Source organism: Sceloporus occidentalis, unplaced genomic scaffold (assembly GCF_023333645.1).
Source record: "Sceloporus occidentalis isolate IW3139 unplaced genomic scaffold, rSceOcc1.0.p SCAF_2, whole genome shotgun sequence".
Classification (NCBI taxonomy): domain Eukaryota; kingdom Metazoa; phylum Chordata; class Lepidosauria; order Squamata; family Phrynosomatidae; genus Sceloporus; species Sceloporus occidentalis.
In genome coordinates, this window is record NW_028316982.1 from 86,288,856 (window position 1) to 86,298,583 (window position 9,728).

A 9,728-nucleotide genomic window follows, 5' to 3' on the forward strand; every position below is an offset into this window, starting at 1 on the left:
GGGTGGCTTCCAAGTAATTGCAGGTGACAAATGTGACCAAATGACCAGTAGGAGGCCTCCTTGCAACCAGGACAACTCATTAACACTGTTTAGTCATAATAGCCCTCCTGCTTCTCTTGGAACAAACAACAGTAGAATCATTCCAAAGCTCTAAAGTCTGAACAACCAGCATTTGAAAGCAAAGAACTAAAATCCATTCAGCTGGCAACATTCCAGAAGATAAAAGCAAGCAATCAATGTTCCCACAGCTAGGATTCAATCAAAATGGACTGACCTGAGAAAGCAGAAGCTTTGAGGGAACTCATAATCAGCAGAATACAGTGCAGGTGCTGGCATTTAAGCAATAGCACAAATCCTAGAGGGGGAAAGAATGGATGAACAAACAAGAGAATCAACACCAACTAGGAATGACCTTAATGTAGAAAATAAATATAGTTTATCATGTAGAAACTGTCTACCTTCTGAAGACTGAATCTCCCACACAGACAAAGCCCTGTAGTAATAATAGGAATTGAAAATGACAAGCAATTTTGAAGAGAGAAGACAACTTGCAAACTGGGTTACACAATATCTTGCCTGATGTCCTTGTGTATTGGTTAACTATAGGTAGTAGCATTTAAGGAACCCCAGTAAGCTGCTGAAACCATGTGGGTCTAATAGCAAAAAAAAAAAAAAAGTTCCTTGGCTTGCCACATGAAATGTGAGAAGGATGGTAGGATTTTCAAGAAGTATTATTTGAGCTGTCAGATTCTCTAGGTATATCAACATTTTCACATTCTTGCTTTTAGTGATGTGGTACCTGAGCAGCAAAGCACAGAGGAATTTTCCTCAATATTAATATTTTGAAGAAATTCTCTTATATTGATTGTGTGTGTGTGCGCGCCTTCAGGTTACTTGTCAACTTATGGTGACCCCATGAAATCCATGGCTTTTCTTACACATGGAATACACAGAGGTAGTATTGCCTGTTCCTTTCTCTGGAAAGTATCTAGGCAAAGCAAATTTTGCCTGTTTCCAAATGGCACTACCTCCCGAATTGACTCTGGTGGCAACACCGTGGAATGGTTTGTCCAGGAGTGCCCCATGGAACCTATATCATGATATTTCTTTTACTCCAGCTGAAGACTTTTAAAAAAAATTCTTCCACACATTTTAAGATCTCATTTTAGTTGTTTTAAATCTTGGCACTTAACATCTCACTGCTGGTTTATAATTGGTTTCATATATGCTGAAAGTTTTCTACATTTTGCTGCTGAGTTTTGTTTTCCTTTTATATGCTATGTTATTGTTGCATCATATGTCTTTAAATATATTTTACATTCCCTGGGGAGCTCTTGTTGTTTGGTATCACAATACAATAAATATCCAGCCCCCTCCTAGATAGGGAAGAGCAGATTATTCTTGTTATGACCCTCTGTTTCACAGATGGCCCATGGTATTCATGTGGCCCCCATTGCCTTTTTTACAGACCAAAGCTACAGGTATACCTTCCCATTTCAAAAAATGCTAAAAATCGTTTTAGTGTAATTTCAGTTTGACCATACTGCTTAATTTCAGCGGCAGTTCTGTTCCCATTCTCATTGCATTTCCCATATAATTTTGACACCCCTTCCACATACCCAGTGTGTACTACCTCCTTGTAAACCAGGAGGCGGGAATGTTGCCTTCCAAATGTTGTAGGACTGCAAATTCCATCAGCCCTAACCAGGATGGCTAACACTGAGAACCATAAAGTTCCAACCCATGTTGTATATACCCTGTGAAAACATGTCTGAAGTTGTAGTCCCCCCACTGGACAGAAGTACCGCCCTCTCCACAGCCCAGCCAGCTAATGCCAGGCCCAGTGCCTGCTGGGACGCTGCAAAGCCAGCTCATCACAGTGGTGGTGGCTTCCCCCATATGGCACCAGGGCCGACCCAATGAGTCAGGCGGCCTCTTTTATGATACCAAAAGAGTTCTATTTACCAAAATGGCACCAAACCATTTTCTAACACCAAGAATAATTCTCCCCCATACAAATATGTTATCAGTCTACCATTCTAAAAAAAGTATAGTGTCTCTGTGTTTGTTCTCAGCTAGTTTATTCCTGATTGTCACTTCCTGCTTCTTGTAAGACACACTTGCAAAATATCTTGCCAATTCTGACAATCAGAAAGTTGGCAGTTCTAGGCCCAAGTGCTGTATGATTAGGTGAGCTCCTGTTACTAGTCCCAGCTCCTACCAACCTAGGAGTTTGAAAACATGCAAATGCAAGTAAATAAATAGGTACCACTTTGGTGGGAAGGTAACAGCATTCCATGCAGTCATGCAGGTCAAGAGCAGTCCTTAGACAATGCTGGCTCTTCAGCTTAGTAACGGAGATGAGAACCACCCCTTAAAGTTGGTTATGATTAGACATTCATGTCAAGAGACTACCTTTACCTTTACTAGAAAACATCCAGGAGTAGCTGTGATGGCCATTTAGCAAATCCAATCAAAAATCCACCAAACATTGTTTGTTTATCTAGTACTATTTTGTATGTACAGCTAGATTTATTTTGTTTTATTTTTTCTTCAAACCTTCCGTTATTATTATTATTATTATTATTGCTATAATTATTCATAGAATCATAGAATCATAGAGTTGGAAGAGACCGCACGGGCCATCCAGTCCAACCCCCTGCCATGCAGGAAATCTCAATCAAAGCATCCCCGACAGATGGCCATCCAGCCTTTGCTTAAAGACCTCCAAGGAAGGAGACTCCACTACACTCTGAGGGAGTGTGTTCCACTGTCGAACAGAAACATCTACTAGTAAATACTGGGCATGCAAAAGGGACAATTAAAGAAAGAAAACATATTCAGGAAAGAACATATGAGTCAGGATCAGGATGGAATTGTATTTGTATAAGGATTATTGGTAAAGAAAGTAGCCAAATAAAGAACTTTTTTAAAAAATCCACCAAACAGTGACACTTTTATTGGCCAACCAAATGCACAATATTCATATTGCAAGCTTTTGAAGCTTTACCAGCTTCTTCATTAGGAAAGGTGTTACAAAGCAAACAGGAGAAAAAAATTAAAGATGTTAGTCATAGGCCTGCATTTTTCTGGTTCTGTTGGTAGATGACATGGAGAGGCATATCTTGCAGGCTAGCCCTCCTCTTTCTGGCCATGTGGCAAGTGGTAACTTTGAAAATCTCCCAGATACCACATGGCCAGAAGGAGAAGGGGCCAGCCTGCAAGATATGTTCCTCCATATCATCTTAACTAAGGCGAGAAACTGCAAAATGCAGGCCTATGACTTTCTTAGCCTCAATTTTATCATCCTGTTTGGTTTGTAACATCTTGCTTGATGAAGAAGCCAGTGAAGCTTCTCAAGCTTGCAAAATGTATACTGTGCATTTTGGTTGGCAAGTAAAGGTATCACTGTTTGGTGGACATTACCTTTACTATTTACTCCTTAATTCTTATTCTGATACCAGTAGTTTTAAAAAACATAATATACAAATTTATATAAAAGTTACATAAAGATACCTTTTCAATCAGTCTTTGAGTGACGGGCACATATGTTCCTTTACACTGTTAAAAGTGGAACAATGTGCACATGTCTTCTCAAAATTTGCTTCAATGGATGGACTGAGAAACTGAGGTGACTACTATTTCACTGAATTCTCCAAACATTTCTCAGGAGTAGAACTTACAACAGCAAAGGGTTTTCTGCCCTGTGTTTTTGTTGTTACTGCTCTGTGAGTAGCAAAAGCAACTATTTGGTAGCAGCCTGGCTATCATGCTTCATTTTCCACATTGTGAGCAATACGTAGGGCACATCTATATTCACAGGAAAATCCATCTTACCTTCAGGTTACTCTGATCCTCAGAGCCTATGAACTTGTTTGTACACACTGGGGCAAGTTTGTCTGTTTTACCCTAGTCCAATAAATCACAGTATGTGCAACCACAGGGCTATGGCTGCTCCAGGGATTTTCCCCACCTCTCTCCCCCATACATATATTAGTGAACTCCTCCTCCTCTAGCCTCACACAAACATCACTATGGATTATGGTCTACACATGAACACTGAATTTTCCACTCAAAACTGGGATAAATTCCCACCCAATCCCCTTTGAATTAAAGCTTCACAGTGATTAAAAGGCAAGATTCGGCCCCAATTATCCAGTATGTCACTTTGACTGTTTGCTATGAAAAATAAATGAGACAGTTTTATTTGGCCTGTGTAGGCACAGTCATAGTAGTGCTCTTGCTCTCACTGTCAATCACAAATACGTGGGGGGTGTAACTCTTTGCTTATTTTATCTTCCCATGCAAAGCCCAAGAAATCCAAGCACTCTCCCTGCTGGCTAAGATTACCAAATTTTTTAGGATATTTTTTTTAAAAAAAGGAATTCACATTTTCTGAATTTTTGTAAAAACAAACTTTATTTCTATAAATGTAATGCAAAACATGCATTAATTTTTTTCTGCATAAAGAAACAGAAAATGAAAAAAAACAGACGTACTCTTTTTTTGCTATTGGTCTACGGTTGAATATTTCATAGTAACTGACAATCTTTTTTGATGGGGCTTCTCCATATGTCTGGACACTTTTTCTCATCTAGCAAAAGATTTATGAATATCTTTTACACCCATAACACAAAAACACATACCGTTTAGAATATTCAGAGAAAATTCTTCAGAGTGATTTTTCTGAAAACTCTGTTTTTCCCCCCAGAAAACTAGACTTTGGACATGGCTGATGCCTTTTCTTTAAAAATGAAGGTGCAGTTATATTATGCTGTTAAAGTGTACTTTTCAAAGAGGAGAATTGCATATTAAAATAGTTCAACAAAGACATTTCTCATAGTAGCCTCATATTTCTGACAGCAGTCATTTCTGTTTCATGAGGGAGGAAAGTTGGTTGAATAAGCATTAAAGACAGAAAAACATGCTTTGGTGATCAAAGATCAATAGAGGTGCTATGATTCACATCTCACTGAGAAACAAAAACATTGTGTTGAAAAGTTCAGACAAAGTTTCTTTACAGACTTGTTGTCTGATAAATTTACAGACAGATATGTCAGGCTCACCATGTGTGTGTGGGGTCTTTATCTGTACTTCAGGGTGTGCGTAGCAATTACTTGCATTGCATTTCTAACAACCTTTCAGAAAACTGAACTCCCTTGCTCCAGTGATTTGAAAATGGGGGAGGGGGCTGATATGCTATAGCTGAAACATTCCAACCATTTGCTTTTGACTTCTCCCATTATTTTTAATATAGCTGTTCCAAAGTCACTGTTTCTGAAGATGTTTAACTATTCCTGCCTGAAGAAGGACCCCCCATACACAGAAATAAGTCACAGCAATACATAGAATTACTTTGATTCTGTCTTTCTACATGGAGGAGCAGGCTGATAAGTAAAGAGAGATGTCTATGAGCCCCTTTACACTGCTCAATTATAGTATTATGATTCCACTGTAACTGCCATGGTTCCATCCTATGGAACTGTGAGATATGCATTTTAGGGAGGAATATTTACCATTCCCCATCAGAGCTCTAAGGGCCACCTCAAACTAGAAACCCAGGATTCCATAGAATGCAGCCATGGCTGTTAAATTGAAGTCATGATAATTTAGTTATGGGCCCCAGGTCCCAAGATGCATCCATTGTAGTGCCCTTTCATTTGTGCACTAGTGAATTTATCATCTGTGCTGTTAGCTCTGGCAATTTTGATCAAGTGTAAAACAGTTATTCCAGGTTTTTCTGAACCTCTTCTCCATGCAATCAGTGATAGCAGAGCTGATCACCTGAGAAAGTGAGGGGCATAATGATTCTTACTCAAGTTGACTCAAAGTTTTCAAAAGATGTTTTTTAGACAACTCCCAGACCCAGCATGACTTCATAGGCACCGTGCCTCTAAACACTAACCAACAACAGTGGGAGAGGGCTATAGCTCTGAAGTTCCATTCATATACTTCAAAGAGTCAAGAAGCCTGGATGTACATTTTTGTTTGTTTTTACAAATTTATTCACATTCAGGATGGGGAAAATGTGTCTTTAAAAAAAATTGTGGGAAAGCTAAAATTGACAGATTTGTCTACTCAAGCTTTGATTGCATAACTCTGGAATATCTCCCCTTACAAGCAGGAAGTTCTTCCTAATGTTTAGATGGAATCTCTTTTCCTATGGCTTAAATCCATTGTTCTGTGTCCTAGTCTTTGGAGCAGCAGGAAAAAGCTTGTCCCATAGTCAATATGACATCTCTTCAAATATTTAAACATGACTATCATATCACCCCTTTCCAGGCTAAACATACCCTAAGCCTGTCCTCATAGGGCATGGTTTCCAGATCTTTCAAAATTTTAGTTGCCGTCACTTTTTTCTGTGAAGCTTCTTGTTAGCATTTATATTGCAGACAAGTATAACATGATCTTCAATATGCTGGACATGATTGCGCCTATTGAATTTGGCCAGTGTAGTAAGAATTTTGTTATATAGTTTGAAAAACTGGCCAAAATTTTCAAATGTCTTCCTATTAAAGTTGGAGATGATGATGATGATGATGATGATGATGATGATGTTGATAGAAGTGTGTGTGTGTAAGAGAGAGAGAGAAATCAAAATGGATAGGAGCCCTCCATCCCTCCAGTCAATTTGTGTCTAGCTTGATCTAGAAGTGCTCTTTTCACGTTTTTCATGATTGATTTCTCTTCCTTTGGAGTTCTCCCTCTCCATAAGTCATTAGGCATCTCAACACAAGGAGATAGTCCAATTGAGTGGTGGAACACACTTGTTTTTATGTAGAAGATGTCTTTGGCATCTCTTCATATTAGTGGAAACAAACTTTCACCTTAAACTCTGGAGACCCACTGATACTCAATGTGAGCTTCTTGAACTAATTCCATGTAAATGTGATGCCATATAACACTTTCTGGTGTCCGTTTCTTGTATGCAGCTGTCAGCACTTCACTTGGTACTGGATATAAAGAGTTTATACACTGGCGCCAATACCATCAACATAACAAGGATACTGCACAAAAACATATTCATATCCCAGAGGGAGCATCCAGATGAGGCTTTTACCATGCAAGCACTGGGTTTCCAAGTGTGGATGGAGGGCTTATTCCTGACAATTGTAACCTTGCTGTGTTTTCCATTTCTTCTATCTTTTTTTGTTATCGCAAATATATTTGTTAAGGCTATGTGACAGTGCTCACTCCCAGGAGATTACCTATTCTTACCCTGTAGTTCTTGCTATCCACTTTATCCCTTCTCTAGAATCCATTTCAAGTTAACTTAATGGAACCATGGTGATTCTTAAAAAGAGAGAAGCATAAATGTCTTTGAGTCTCCGATGATGCAAGGCTGGGACCCAGTAAATCTCCTGACAGAACAGGCTCAGGCAGTGGCTAAACACTAAACCAGGGATGTAAATATTTGACTAGTTCATCCTTGCAAGTGAGGGCAAATAATTTCCACAGTTTTCTCCCTGCTGCAAAGGAAATGAATAATTCTGCATAGTTTTCACTTGGCAATTGCACATTCCAAAGTCTTCCTGGAAATTGTTCAGCCCAGAAGTACATGTGGGTGTTATTTTTAAAAAGAGATTCATGAATTTTGTGCAACAAAACCCCACTGTTTCCAGATGCTGCTTTTATAGTTTGGGCAAGATTTCTGTTTTTGCACAACTCCCACCCACATCAATCCTACATGCAAAAATAGCCAAGCGGTTTTTGTGTAAGATTGCTATTTATGTATCATAATTGTCATCATCACCATCATCATCATTTTGCACACAAACCAAAACATCTAGTGTCTATCATTTTTTACAATATTTTTTGTGCAAGATTGAGGGAAAGATTGCTGGGTTTTGTACAGAAAACCACCCCTGCACAAAATACTCCATGTCACTGTCTGCAAACATTTTGGGGGGCAAAGGTGTGTGTGTGTGTGTGTATGCGTGCGTAAAAAAACCATGATGGTTGCACAAAGAACTCATCTGATGGAGTTCTGTGCAGAATAATATAAAAAAACTTTGTCCTGTGTGAATATTGGACAAACACTGCATGAAAGTCTCATTATTATTATTCCTGATGAAGTCTTCTAAATTACTCTTCCTGATCAGATTTTGGTCATTATTTTAGTCCATTTTGTTTTCTTTTTAAAGGACTTTATATTTGAAGTGAGCCAGCATGGCATAGTGATTTGAATGTTGGACTGTGACTGGAATCCAGGGTTTGATTGCCCAGTTGGCCGTGAAACCTACTGAGTGACCTTGGGCACATGCTCTCAGCCTCAGGGGAAGGCAATGGCAAACCTCTCTGAACAAATATTACCAAGCCAACCCTTAGGGCCACCATAAGTCAAAAATGACTTGAAGTGTCACAAGAAACAAAAAGAGGGAGGGAGGGAGGGAAATGAATTAATATGGATAATATGAATGTTCTGCATAACTTGCCATGCATCCTGGCCTGGAAATGAACACAATAAAATATTATTAAAGGAGCACAGTTAAAAATGTGTATCTGTCACAAATTCACTTCCAAATTATCACATTCATACTCTATACTGCTTTTACTTCTTTGACTATGCAATAGATTAAATCATTCAAAATGGAACCATGAAAGAAGGAATAGCGAATGTGTATGGCACCAGATGTTGCTTGGCTACAGATCCCATCATACCTTACCATTGTGCTGCCTAGGATGGATGAAAGTGGCAGTCCATCAATACCTGGAGGGCCACCTACCCTCCCCCAACTCTTGCTAAAGCATATTCAACCTTTAGCACAATTCTGGGAGCAACAAGAAGTAATGGCTGTTATCAGCCAACTTAGCTGAAAAAGAGATGCTAAACAACCCACCAAAAACATTTTAGCTCCACTTCATTCAAGACATAGTTTATAGGTTTGAACAGTAAAGTTCTCAAGCAAGAAATAAGCTGAATTCCCAGATCAGTTAAATACCCAGTAAAGCGCAGGAACATTGAGAGTTGTAGCCCAGTACACATCCCAATAAAACTTAATAGAGGTGTCCTCTAGAGTGCTTTCAAGCTCTCCGTCAAAGACTGTTTGGGGATTTTGTCAGGGAGGGACCAACAGAGCTTGTCCTTTCTGTTTATTTTAGTGACTATGCTTGCTTATGACATGCTGAATGAGCAGCAGGAAACTAAGGACATTCCACTGAGGATAAACCCTTGCATTTTCCATCTTCTTCACATTTGACCTACAGGAGGTCATTTCTTGTAATAAATGGACAAATCAATTTTTACAGCTCATTTGTTCCATAACCCTCCATCTAAAAAGTGCCTGGTACAAACCAGTCCAAAATGAAGAAGCACAATCTTATGAGAGATAATCAGTTTCTAGGAATTTGCAAGCTGGAGGTCTCCTTTAAGAACATGATACTAAGGAGCTTATCACACTGCTAAAAAACCTGGATTACCTTTCCTGAGTTGAATTCTAATTTGGGAGGCAGCCAGGTTCTATCACACATAATTTGCTGCCAAATCTGCAGGCTGAATACAGCCCAGATGCAGCCCGAGTCCTAGGAGTGCTCAGCAAATCACTTTTCAAAGTCAGAAAACTCCCCACAATTTAGAGATTTATTTAAGTGTAATACAATTTCGTTCTACAATTTATGTATAAAGCAAAGAAATCAAGAACCCCCAATCATTTAAATTATGAACAAAACAGTAAGGATATGCTGGGAATTCCAAAACCAGCTCTCCATTATGAGACATTTCAACTGAG